Consider the following 14,664-nt stretch of genomic DNA (forward strand, 5'->3'; position numbering starts at 1 on the left):
ACTTTAAATCAAATCAATAGGCTGATAAACTCTTAAATTTATATCTCTGGCCTGGACTTCTCCCCTGAGCTCCCAACTGTCTACTCAAACTTGCCACTTGGATATTTAATAAACATTTCAGACTTAACATATTTAAAACAGCCCCTCCCCAAACCTCCCCTACCTACAGCCTCTCTTACCTTATTGCTGCCTGTTCCATCTTTCCAAGGGCTCAGGCTGAGAGTGTGGGGTCTCCCTTTCCTTCTTTCTTGCCCTCACACTCAAACCCAATCCAATGGCATAACCTGTTGGTTTCCTTTCAAACTGTATCCGGAATGGAACCACTTTTCATGACCTTCACCACCCTAGCCTGATCTCAGTCTGCCATGTAGATGACTACAGTCCCCAGCTGTGCCTCCTGCTTGCTCTCTTGACCGCCTCCCCAATCTATCAGCCGAAGTAACAATTTTAATAGCAGGTTAAGATTTTAGATCATACTCCTCAAGCCTCTAAAGGCCCGCTGTCCCAACCAGAGTAAAAGCTAAATGAAGTCCTTACAGTGGCCAGCAAGACCTCCCCATTGAGTCTCCCTCAGTTTGTGATGCACTTCCTACCCTTCTCTTCCTCCCTGCCCACCTTCCTTCCTGCTCCAGCCTTGCTGGACTCCTCCCTGTGGCTTGAGCATTCCAGGTCCCCTAGCATTAAGGCTTTTGCAGATGCTGTTCCTCCTGCCTGGAGTGCTCTTCCCCCAGCTATCCCTATGGCTTGCTCCCTTATTTTCTCTGGTCTTGCTCTAATATCATTTTTTCAGTGGGGTCTTCTTTGGCTCTTGTATCTAAAATGTTTCATCTCTCCCTAGGTTCAACACACTCTCTCTCTCTCTCTCTCTCTCCCTTCATCCTTTTTCACTGTTTCATTTTACTCCTTATACTCATCACTTTGCAAAATTCCAATTATCTTATTTATTATCTCTCCACCAATCTATAAGGGTGGGGGTTTTTGTGTCTTTAATTCACTAGAGTGTCACCAGCCCTTAGAATAGTGCCTAGCCCTCAGTAAGCTTTGATGAATGAATAGGTAGGATGGATGGATAGATGGATGAATGGGTGGATGGATGGATGGATGGATGGTTGGATGGATGATGGCCCTTAACTTGCTACCCATGCACCAGATCTGAACTTCATCACCAGATTTCTGTTTGGACACCTGAACAAATGTTGAGGACCCTGCCTGCACCATGATTAGTGGAATGCTACTAATGAAGTATCAAAAACAGAGATATCTTTAGACTGGAACCACAGGCAGAGTCCTGCAACTCATTTTGTTCCTCATCCAAGTCCTTCTTCACAAACCAAGATCCACATACCTCTGAGTGACCTGCTTCCTCTGGCTCATTCCAATACTTCCTTATTTTACTTCCCTGTTCACTTTTTCTCCCACTGCTACCCCTGCCGCCCCAGACGAACCCTTTTCACTGTGAACTCTGGATCTCTATTCAGAGAATGATGGACTCATTCATTAATCCCACACATTATTTATTGAGTTCCTATTATGTGGGGTTACAATAGTGAAGATACTAAATACATTTCCTAGCCTCCTGGAGCTCTCAGTCTAGAAGAAAACAGATTTTGAACAAATTACATATATGAAGAGTGACAGAATGGGGAAAGTATCCCGGGCTATACAAAAGAAATAGTTTGAGTCTAGGATTCCTCAGGAAGTCATTTAAGCTGAACACTGGGGATCTGAGGAAGGAACTAGTCATGGGGTGCTGGGGGAATGGGAGACAGGGCAGAAAGAAGGGTTACTGTTCCACTGTTGATAGACTGCCTTCATCCCTAAATTCTTCAGAGAACATTCTTTATAGCTCCTGGACTTAGCTGATACCTGATTCTTCTCTGAGTATACCCTGTCTCCTGTGGGGGCTTCTTCATCTCCCCCTTTACATGTCTCTGAGAGGAGAAGATTGTGGTGTTCGGATTCAAATGGCAATTTGCCATTTGCCAGCCCCCACATGTTGAACTTCATTTCTTTCCAACCCACCTAGGATTTCTTTCCAACCCACTCTGTCCTGCCCATGCCATCCTCAACACCTCTGAAATCACTTTCAAAAATGTCTTTAGTGACTGCCGGGGTTGCTAATGGAAACCTCTCCGTCCTTCTCTGTCTTTCCCTTTCCTGTGTGAATGCCAGTCCCTCTCTTGCCCACTAGGAGTTCATGCTCCCCAGGGCTCTGTCATTGCCCCTTGCAGTTCTTGCTCTGTGCTCTCTTCCTGAGTGATCCCAGTCATCCCCATGACTTGACTACAATTTATACACTGAGAAATCCCAAGTTCACAGGGCTAGCCCATAATTTTGCTGACCTATATTTCTAACATCTTGATGTCAAGACAGCACCTCAAAATTAACATATCCAAAGATGAAGTTACCATTCTTTTCCTACTAACTGTTCTACCTCCAGTATTTGGTATCTCTGTGAATGGTTCTCTACCATCCCACCTTGGGTGTCCCCCAAACTCCTCCCCTCTTTTCCTTCCAATGCAAACTAAATTAATAGACCTAATTAATTCTACTCTTAAACATAGAAAGACAATTTGCTCCTCCTTCCTACTCCATTCTAAAACACATTTTATAAATTTAAGCCCTTACTACTACTTGGTGGGAGCCTTCCAACTAGTATCTCACCTTCTCATTGGTTACTTCTGATCCTCTATGCTGTTACCATAAAAATTTAGAACCTAAACTGACTCTTGTATTTAATTACAATGAAGATTGGGTTTCATAGCATTATGGGATGAAGTGAGAACCCTTCCCTATTTCTCCTTTCTTCTACATTTCTTTTCTCTGCATAGCTCCTTCTCTTCAACCATAATCCCTTGGATCACTATTATTTCCTGAATATTCTAATGAGTCCTGCATAAACACAGAAACAAAAAATGCCATAGATATGTAACCTCCGAAAAACATTTAAAGTCAAATTAAAAGGAAAAAGCTTAAATTTTGCTTATGTATTTCTCTTAGTTTCAGAGAACCTACCTCTAAAGAATGGGGAGCCATATCTGAACACACTAGGATTTGGTTTGGGGGGACTGTCAGGCACAAACGTTCAGACTACCACCTGCCCCATTCTCAATATACTGTTTTCCTCATGTATCTTTTTATGTTCCATTCTTTGTCATAGAATTTCAACATGTAGTTGTGATGTTTTGTTCTTTTAACAAAAAAATGAAAATTCATCTAATTTTAAATGTTGTCACAAAAAACTATAAATTAATTTTTCAACATTTCTTACAGTAATTAATTCATCTGTAACATCTTTGCTTTGCATTTTATTCTAAGCATGTAAAATATCTTGTATTATCTTACAGCATTGGGTCAATGTATTACTATTTTCAAGTGTTCTGTGTTTAAGAGAGCTCGGAAAATGCTGATCTAGAGAACTCTTGAGACCCTCTGTCATTTCCAAAAACATGTTAACTTTTTGCTTCCAAAAGCATTTCTTTTTCTCTTTTTTTTAAAGATTTTATTTATTTATTTGAGACAGAGAGAATGAGAGACAGCATGAGAGGGAGGAGGGTCAGAGGGAGAAGCAGACTCCCCGCCGAGCAGGGAGCCCGATGCGGGACTCGATCCTGGGACTCCAGGATCATGACCGGAGCCGAAGGCAGTCGCTTAACCAACTGAGCCACCCAGGCGCCCCAAAAGCATTTCTTAAATAGTCTGTTCTGTTGGACACATATTTATACTTCTCTAAGCATATATGTTTGTCTTCAGATACCTTATCTGTCTCTGTAAGTGCTGTCAATACATCTGTCTTGCCACAAAAAGTTCTAGAGAGCAGGAAGCTTCTGTGTGGTCTATTCTCATAACATGTTTAGATCGGTGACCTTTTAAGGTCTACTGGGCATCAGTTACAAATGTAAGGCCACCAAGGTACAGCAATTGCTTTTGTTACTGCTAATATTACTGATTAGACAAGGCCTGACTTCCTTACTCTATAACTCTTGCTACAGGGAAACCTTTTCTGAAAGGAAAGAGATAGACCGGTCCCAGGAATTCCAAGGTAGAGAGGCATAGTGGTGGGCAGTAGGATGGCCCTACCCAAGACCCTCAAGTTGTGAGTATAGACTGGTGACCAGAGTTTTAGGCACTTACCTAAAAGACAGGTGAGAAGTGGACAGTAAACACAAAGGTTTGGGAGACAGATGTTGCAGTCCAGTGACTTGATTGAGACTTGGATCCTGGCTTTCCCCCTTATTAATGATGTGACAGCTACTTCTATGTACCTCAGTTTCTTATACCACAATGGTGTTAATAATACCTTAATCTGGGGCGCCTGGGTGGCTCAGTCGTTAAGCGTCTACCTTTGGCTCAGGTCATGATCCCAGGGTCCTGGGATCGAACCCCGCATCAAGCTCCCTGCTCCGTGGGAAGCCTGCTTCTCCCTCTCCCACTCCCCCTGCTTGTGTTCCCTCTCTTGCTGTGTCTCTCTCTGTCAAATAAATAAACAAAATCTTTAAAAAAATACCTTAATCTCAGAGTTGTCTTTAGCATACAAATGGGCTAATATATTGTAAAGAGCTTAGCTCAGGGCCTGGCATATAGAAAGTTCTCCAAAAAGTGGCAGCCACTCCCTGGCAAGTGTTAATATCCTCCTTCTCCATTGATTTCTTTTGTAGGAAGCTGTGGAACTATCTTTGTGTTTAACTAACGCATGTGGAAATATTGAGTGTATTGATTTCAACAGCTGCTATGATCACAGAGGCAAGTTAGTTCCTCCCTTGGGGCTCTGTTGAATACTCAGGTGCAGCTTAAAAGCCAACATCCCTGGTTCCGCAGGAGATGCTCCCAATGGCTGTGGATCTTCTCAACTTCCCCTGGAAGGTACATGTCATGGTTGTCAACATGCCGATGGCATAGCATATCAGCTGAACACTTGTCTTCAAATCATAGGCTTTCTGACCCTAAAGAAGGTAGCAAAAAGCCACTCGTCCAATTCCCCAGGTCCTAGAAAGACTACTTCCCTGGGTGCAGTGATTGGAAAATGGACATGAGAGACATCTACAATCAGACCTTTCTTCTTTGCAAGTTCTCAGATGAGTTTGAATCCATGGAAAGATCAACCTAGTAGTAAATCTCTAGAACTGACTCCTCTAGTTGAACATGTAGGTGATCTGTTGAAAATTAAGAAATGAGGACAATCTTTCTGTCCATTCCCTAGTAACTTTCTGCCTCAGGGCTTCTGGAATGGTTTACCTGATGTTTTCAGACTGGTGAGTCTCTCTGAGGCCAGCAAGGAAGAGGAGGTTGGCTTAAGTCAGATGCTTGTCTGCATACTCTATCTGCAAATGAACGACCATTGTCAACAATTCTTGATCTCAGTAATCTGACCACAGGTGCAAGACTTGGACTGTTGCATAAAGATTCAGAGAGTGCAGTGAGTCATTCCAAGAGGCAGTTCTCCCCAGTGGACCTCTCATTCAATGGCCCCACAAAATCAAAATGGATTTTTGCTTTTTGGTCAAAATTAGGCCCTTAAATAATAGCATACTTTTCTTCATTAAAAATCCTTTCCAGTGATTGCACATACTATCTCCAAGGGGGCATTCAAGGGGGTCTGGAGTCTGATGCCACAGTGCTCCTCTCCGCACAGTTATTGCTTGGGTGGCCATGATGCTCTCAGGATGTACTTGCCAGGATGTACTGACCAGCCTCAGACATGCCCCTTTCCAGGTTGCACTCCTTGTTTTCCAGTGGATGGCCAATGTGTTGAGAACTCTGGTCACCAGTCTATACTCACAACTTGAGGGTTTTGGGTAGGGCCACCCTACTGCCCACCACTATGTCTCTCTACCTTGGAATTCCTGGGAACAGTCCATCTCTTTCCTTTCAGCAAAAGTTTCCCTGTAACAAGGTCTATTCCCCCATAGAGACAGCCCATCCAAAAGAAGTTTCAGGGGCGCCTGGGTGGCTCAGTTGGTTAAGCGTCCAACTCTTCTTGGTTCTGGCTCAGATTATGGTCTCAGGGTCATGGGATCGAGCCCCGCGTCAGGCTCTGTGCTCAGCAGGGAGTCTCCTTGAGGATTCTCTTTCTCTCTCCTTCTGCCCTTCCCCGCCCCTCTCTCTCTTTCTCTCAAATAAATAAATAAATCTTTTAAAGTTTCAATTATATTGTTCTCTGAGGACAGTGACTGCCAACTCATCTATGTTTCAAACCTAAGAGCACACTCAAGTGACCTCACTCAAGAAAAAAAAAAGGTCTGTTCCAAGATAACTATTCATCTTCCAAAGAAGGTGGGGTTGGAAAGGTCTTAGGAATTAAAAAAAAAAAAAAAGAAAAGAAAAGAAAAGAAAAGGCCACCCACTATTACATATAAAATGCTACCATTTTGGGTACTTTTATTATGGACCCAGCATTTTACATTTGCATTTTCTCATGTAGCATTGCAATAATCTTAGGAAGTCGTTAATAGTTACCTCCATTTTACAGATAAGGAAACTGAGGTTTGGAGATGCTAAATAACTTGCCCAAGATTACACTGCTATAAGCAGTAGGGGAGTTTCATACACAGGTGGTGTGGCCTCAGAAGTCTGTTCCTAACCGCTGTGTTTGTCTGCCTTCTGGGTCCTGATGTGGCTAGCCAAGGCCTTGAGTTCCCTAAAACATTTCCTGTTAGGTTCTGCACTGTTCTCTGTCACTTGAGGTAACAAACAGGTTGGGCAGTTTGCTGATCTGATGTGATCAGGGGATGTGATGTAATATAATTTGCGTAGATGGTGGGGACATTTTCAAAAAATCTGAAAAGGGGAAAAAAAGCAAAAAAAAAAAAAAAAGCTCTAAACGAAGTTTGATCTGTATAAGCAAAACAGCTATCCTGGAATTTCTTGGTCGGTAAACAATAACAGAGGTACTATTACCAGCTCACTTAGTGGGCACTACCAGTGTCTTGGCACTTGGAGATTGAAGGGCAGCTCCAGCTTGCAAGAGGACACATCTGTGTAGGAGGGCTTTATGCCCATTCTTCAGGTCAGTGACAGAGTTTAAATCACTATTAAGTGAGGTCAACTCCTAAAAGCACCCTTCCCTACTAGGAAAGGAAAGGCTTCTATACACATACACATACAGAGAGAAAGAGATGGAGTCAAATAGCCCCAGTGGGGTTTAAAGTTCTTGTTTCATTTTTGGAGTGCATGCATCACAGAATTCCTTTATTTGAAGGGGCTGATGTTGTAGCCTAAGGAATTTCTTCTTCTTTCTGCAAGTACGTATTGTGCTAAAACAGACCAGCCTTCTTGGAGTTACTTTGAAGGTGGTCGCTTTCTGGGACGGCAATGCCATCTGTGGAGCATGCTGGAACCTCTTGCCTGGTTGTTCTGCTCACTCCTTGGGGATTCATTTCATCATCTCTGGATCTTCCCTTGAAGACGTCACCCCACTCTCCTCTTGGCATGCCCCGCCAGAGGACATGCCATGACTGTTTTCTGTGCTTTCTGGTACCACAAAACCTGTCAAAAAACATTTAAAATATTCTACCCTGATCCTCTAGATCTGTCTACACGTGCATAAACCACGCTGTCTGTCTCTAAGTGAGGACTTCCCAAACACACCGTTGTCCCCATCTTGAGTTTAGGAAGCACCTTCTGGCAGTTCTGAACTCGGGGCTCCCTCCCGGGTGGCCATCCCAGCCCACTCCTGGATCTTCCATTTCTCCCCTTCGTAGTTGTCTCTGGGTCAAGAGCTTGCCCCAGTCTTCAGGAATAGTTAGGTCCAGTGCATCTCCCTTTCCCTTTTTTAAAGGTCTATACTATCCTTTAAGGTCATTACTTTCTTCCTAGCAAAATTCCTCTCTTCTCCAGCTGGATATTCATGTGTCCTCCTTCATTTAAAAAACAAAAGTTCTAACACTATACTTGTTCCAACTTACAGGACCAACACTTGTTTTTGTTTGTTTGTTTGGTTTTTATTTGTTTCTTTAAACAAACACCATTCTTCTTTAGTGTCAGATCAACAGCACTCTTAAAGATGAGGCAAATCTTTTGAAATGTCCTTTAGGTTCTTGTTGAAGTTTTGTTTGTTTTTTGTTTTAATCTCAATTCAAAAAGCTAACTGACTTACTATGTGATGAGATCATCCATCCTTTTTATGAGGATCCTCTAATAAAAACCAGCCACCCCTGGTGGTTGAGCTTACAGCCTGAGTCCCACAAACTCATCAGACTTGGTGCAATTACTGATCCAGAATTAACATAAAGCTTTGAAGCACGGGGTCTTTCTCTATGCTTGAGGGATTGTGCGCAGGCCCCTTGAACCCAAAGATAGCCCTGTTGACAGTAAGTTCCATCACCAACTGGGGGATGGGCATTAAAGAGGGCACGTGATGTGATGAGCACGGGGGGTTATAAGCAACTGATAAATTATTGAACACTACATCTGAAACTAATGATGTACCCTATGTTGGCTAACTGAATTTAAATTTTAAAAAACCCAGTAAGTTCCCCCTGTATTTTTTAAAGAGGGACAGAACGTGGGCTGCAAATCTGGTGCTGTCATGGTCCACCCCCCGCCCCGTCCTGGGAATGATACCAGAACAAAAAGTCTCATGCACATGTGCCCTGGAACTTTTTCAATTTATACCTCTAGATTTGAAACAGAATGAAGGGGAGAAAAATAGATGGACTTCTGCCTAAAATCCCATGCACTTGAGATCCCCTCGTCTTTGCCTTCCAGTCCCGGGGGGCCCTAGTCTTTAAGGCACTTAGAGACCCACCCATCATGTTGTTTTTGAAGCCTGCAGACTCACCTGAAGTTGAGAGGTGAGGTCTTGCTAGAAGATTGGATTTCCAGGAATCCACTTAACCAGAGCACCTGAAGCCAAGTGGCTGCCACCGCAAGTCAGAGTTTGGTTCCTCGGTGTTGGACTTTGCCTATCAGAGGTCACTATGGCAGCTGGCTTGGTAGTTTCCTGAAAAACACAGTGTGTGCTGCACATTTGGGAATGTTATCCCCCGGACCTTGTCCTAGGTAGGTTCTATGTGGTGGATAACAAGACCCCAAAGACCCAAGGCTCCCTCAGTGAGAAGGGGGGTACAGAGGAGGATTTCTTTTCCTCCAGGATGTGGTGAGCACAGTGCCACAATTACCATTTAGAGGAAAGCCTCCATCCACATGTGAGGAAGTTCAGAGGCTAAGGATGCTGAGAAAGAGTCACAGACTAGCCAGCATCTTGGTAAAGCTAACAAAAGACTTTCTCCTTTTCTTTGCATTTCCTTGCCCATGCTCCCTCCTCCAGGCAAATCAGATATCTTCTGTGGTCTTTGCAAGGCGACAGGACACTGGTCTAGAATGCACTGTGTCCTGGGCTCTGACAACATGCAGTTCATCCTCCTTATTCATGGATTCTGTATTTGTGATTTTGCCCATTCGCTAAAATTTCTTTGCAACTCCGAAATCAATACTCCTGGTGCTGTTGCAGTGTTCATGGACATGCACAGAATGGCACAAATTTGACTCACCCACTGTGCATGTTCCCACCTGATGTGGAGCAAGGCAATGCTCTGCCTTCTTGTTTCAACTCTCATATTGCAAACAAGGGTCTTTTTTGCGGTCTAGTTAGTACCAAGATCTTTGCATTTTTGTGCTTTTTGTTGGTGATTTCATGGCTTAAACTGGCCTCCAAGCCTGATGCTGAAGTTGGCTAGTGTCCAAAGCACAAGAAGTATTTGCAAATCAGTGTTCACAGTGACTTTATAGAGTAATTACTGGGAGTAATGAAAATCAATTGTATTTGATTGGGAGATGAGTTGTAATGGCCGAGATTCGTTTTTTAAGTTTTACGAGTATCAGTGGGGTTGGTGATGTAAAAATGCTTTAACCTTGGAGCATTTTGGGAAAATACGATGCATGAAGGATACCATTGGATGAAATACACTGTGGAGGGGTATCTGGTAGGAAAGGACCAAACTGATGCTAAATAAAGGGATCAAGGACTCCCCTGGCTGAGTCGTAGAATAAAAGAAATAAGTAGAAAACGACTTGGATTTTTGGTTTTTAATTCAGAGTAAATTGACTTAGAGGTTAATTTCTTCTTGAGGTCTTAATAATGGAAACCAATTTAAATTGGGGACTTTTTTTTTGTTGCTGGAATTGGGATATGATTGTATTATCATCCTGATTTATTGTTTATTTCCCCTGGTCTATAAGAATATTTTATTTGGCTTCACTTAAGGCTAGAAGGAGATTAAGCCATGAGTTTTTGTCCTCAGTTGAGAAATGTATTTAATGTCCTGTGCTGACCCCTTGTAGAGCTGTTTCAGTGCTCAAGCTAACCTTTCTCCTAGGAACAGAGGATAGTGGAACAGTCTCAAAACAGGAAACAAGACTCCCCTAATCAACCACAAATCTCTTCTCCCAAAGAAGATATCGAAAGAGTAAGTCACACGCTTGATTGCTAAGCCTGAGGAGTCAAGAGAACTAATAACAGGGGAATGTTAGAAGTTGCCTTATCCTCCCTTCTTCATGTTTCTCTTAAAGGGCTTTTGTTACTGATGAGACTGGGGTCTAACTTTCAAGCAGCACCTTATTGAAAGGATGGACCTGAAATTCTATCAGGGTGGGTGACTCTTTATCTCCCTCTGTCCCCTCCTTCTTGTCCTTAATTCTCTCCTTCTTTTTATATAGAAGACACAGGCTTACCTTACCCATGGAGTTATGAAGGTAAATCAGAGTCTTATGGTTCCAAGTCTCGTGTTGAGGTAAGAGGCTCTGCTTTTTTTTTTCTCTCTAATCCAGATTTACTGTTAACGTTGACTGTATATCTTAATCCATAGCAGATGTTTTGTACGTATTCATCAATGATAAAACCCAGAGAAGATTAGTATCCTGGAAACCCCATTAAGAAAGAGCACAGGGTTGAGCCAGAACCATGATATCAGGGAATGACTCCAAAGGTGGTCTGAAGGGGAGTGGCTGGGTGGCTCAGTTGGTGAAGCATCCAGCTATTGGTTGCATCTCAGGTCATGATCTCAGGATCGTGAGATGGAGCCTCACGTTGGGCTCCACACTCAGTGGGGAGTCTGCTTGAGATTCTCTCCCTCTCCCTCAGCCCCTCCTGCTCACACATTTGCTCTCTCTCTCGAATAAATAAATAAATATTTTAAAAAATAAAACAAACCCCCCCCCAAAAGTGGTCTGAGGAGTCCAATATCACTGGTCAAAGGTGTAGAGGGCAACCTCAAGTTCAATCAGCACCTGATTTAAATCACAAAGAATCCGACCTGCAGAAGAGATGAACAGTTTCAAAACTTCTGTTTGATGTTTTATTTTCTTCAAGCGGGCATCTGGGTTAGTGATTCATAGATATCTGAGGACTAGAATCTAACATGGGAGAAGGAGAAAGTCAGCAATGAAGTGAGGCTCAGACTCCTTGGCCACTGGTGCCATTGAGGGTTCATCTGAAGGGGAGACCCGAGAAGGTCAGGCTTCTCTCCATTCTGCAGGTGCAGTGAGGGGTGTGGTCCTGTAGGATTTCAGCCTGACAGGTGCATACACAAGGAGTTGCTCCCACTGGCATGCTCACTGTGCTCAGGGACAGAGATTTTCAGATCCTCCTTGTTAGGGAAGAGAAATAGCAAAAAAAAAAAAAAAAAGCAATTGAATTAAAAATGGTCAGAGGACCTGAACAGAATTTTTTTTTCTGAAGAAGACATACGAATGGCCAATAGGTACATAAAAACATGCTCAGTATCACTAATCGTCAAGGAAATGCAAATCAAAACCACAATGAGATATCACCTTACACCCGGAAGAGTATCTATTATCACAGAGACAAGAGAGAACAGGTGTTGCTGAGGATGCGGAGGAAAGGGAGCCCTCATGCACTGTTGGTGGGAATGTAAATTGGTGCAGCCACCATGGAAAATAATATGGAGGCTCCTCAAAAAGTTAAAAACAGATATGATCCCACATATGATCTTTCATATGATCCCACAATCCCACATCTGGGTATATATTTAAAGGAAATGAAATCACCACCCCCAATAAGATACCTGCACCCTCATATTCATTTCAGCATTACTCACAATAGCCAAGAGATGGAAACAACCTAAGGGTCCATCTATGGATGAATGGATAAAGAACATGTGGTATGTGTATGTATATATACATACAATAGAATCTATTTCAGCCACAAAAAGAAGGAAATGCTCCTATTTGTGACAACATGGATGGATCTTGAGACATTACACTTAGTGAAACAAATCAAACAAAGATAAATACTGTTTGATATCACTTATAGATAGAATCTAAAAATGTTGAACACATAGAAGCAGAGACTAGAATGGTAGTTTCCAGAGTCTGGGGGAAGTGGGGAGATTATAGTCAAAGGGCACAAACTTTCAGATATAAGATGAATAAGTTCTGGGCAACTAATGTACCACATGGTGACATAGTTAAAAATACTGTATTGTAGGGGCTCTTGGGTGGCTCAGTCGGTTAAGCATCCAACTCTTGGTTTCAGCTCAGGTCATGATCTCAGGGTCGTGGGATCAAACCCCACATTGGGCTCTGTGCTCAGTGTGGAGTCTGCTGGAGATTCTTTCTCCCTCTCCTTCTGTCCCTCCCCCTGCTCACTCTCTCTCTCTCTCAAATAAATAAATATATGAAACCTTTTCAAAATACTGTAGTGTATAATTGAAAGTGGCTAAGAAAGTAAATTTCAGTTGTTCTCACTATACACACACAAAAGAAGGTCATTATGTGAGGTGATGGATGTGTTATTGTGGTAACCTTATTGTGGTAATCATTGAGCAACAGATATGTGGATCAAATCAGCATGTTGTGCACCCTAAACTTACACAATGTTACATGTTAATTATATCTCAATAAACCTGGAAAAAAATGTTCCAGAACATTCCAGAAGCCTCTGGTTCACTTCTGTCCTTAAACTATCCCTTTGTTCCTGTCACACCTGACCATGGCTACTTTTTACACATATCTCAACCCTCTTCAAACAGAAGGAATGCAATTCTGAAGGCCCCTCTTTACTTTCTTACCCAAACATCTGCCTCCACTGTGTCATCTTCAACCTTTGGTTTCAGTCTGGTTCTACTTACCTTCAGTGTTTAACTGAGACAATCTGTGACAGCCACTGGATCCTCGTGACTCTTTTGAAGTGGTGTGTTTAAATGGTTACATGAAGCTTGGGAGCAGGCTGCCTGGGTTTGTTTCCCAGCTCCAGTTTTTACTAGCTTTTTGACTTGGGGAAAATTTTTTAACCTTCTCTGTTTCAGATTCATCATCCTATAAAGTGCCTGCAGAGCCTACCTCCTAGGGCTGGTTTGAAAAAAACATATAATAGCTATAAAGTGCTCAGCGAAGTGTCTGCCCTCTAGCAAGTGCTCCTACATGTTGGCTTTTATTAACATGTGGAAGCAGAACAGGTAACTCTTCTTGAGGTCTTCCTGTCAGAGGAAAACAATCGTTGAATGGTTCTATCCAGTAAATGACAAAGGATTTTTGTTTTGTTTGAAAAAGCATGTTTATTTTCTGTACAACTACTTCTGTTTATTTTCTGTATGGCACCTACAATCACAACATGCACTGGATATAGTCTTCACATAATACTTCACATAATACTTTGGATAGTCTGTTGAAAGTTTCCATTGGTAAATTATTCCACCACCAATGGCCGGTGGGTCAAACCAAGAGGTTACCATATGGTTTCATTAATACCACATGTTTTTTCCCAAGTAGCCATTGCAACAACGATTGAGTTAATCCTCGTACAATGAGCGAAGGCACAGCAGTATCATTAACCTTAACTATAAATCTTTAAAAATTTATGTGGAATGTTTTTTTTTTTAAAGATTTTATTTATTTATTTGAGACAGAGAGAATGAGAGACAGAGAGCATGAGAGGGAGGAGGGTCAGAGGGAGAAGCAGACTCCCTGCCGAGCAGGGAGCCCGATGCGGGACTCGATCCCGGGACTCCAGGATCATGACCTAAGCCGAAGGCAGTCGCTTAAGCAACTGAGCCACCCAGGCGCCCTATGTGGAATGTTTTTATAACCAAATCTAGGTCTGTAATGTCACCATGCTGTAGCATCCATGTTGCATTCACAGTGATATTACAAATACGACAATCGCCATAAGCAACTGTCTCAGAATTGTCTGATGGTGGTACCCACATCCTGGTCTTGCCCGTTTTGCACGTGAACATGATCACCTGCTGAAAGTGTTAGGAGCTATAAAGAGAGTTGCTGGATCCCCAAGGGTGTGTTTTCTCAAAGTGGCCCACTTCTTTTGACAGATTCTACATCTCCATATTGTTTAACGCAAAGGCAAAATGCTAGGGCAACTTGTCACGACCTGAGGAGGTGTTGGTGGGTCTTAATTGATCCATAGTTTAAAATGTTCTGGGTCAGGCATTCCTTTTAAGAGCTCTTTGTAACAAACAGGTCTCTAAGAGATAACTGTACCTGCATAAAGGAGACAAACTAATAACATAAAAGAAGCAAAAGAACAAAAGTTGAACCATATCAGCTTCTAACAAACATTATTAGTAAGTCACATGTCATAGAATTTTTGGAATTGTTATGGAATATCCTAATACTTTTACTGAGATTAAAATATAGGCCTACTTCTGTTTCATCCAATGTTCTTACCGAGGATTGCGTTTGACCTGCAAT

This window comes from Mirounga leonina, unplaced genomic scaffold (assembly GCF_011800145.1).
Source record: "Mirounga leonina isolate KUSES-001 unplaced genomic scaffold, KU_Mleo_1.0 Mir_125, whole genome shotgun sequence".
In the NCBI taxonomy this organism is placed as follows: domain Eukaryota; kingdom Metazoa; phylum Chordata; class Mammalia; order Carnivora; family Phocidae; genus Mirounga; species Mirounga leonina.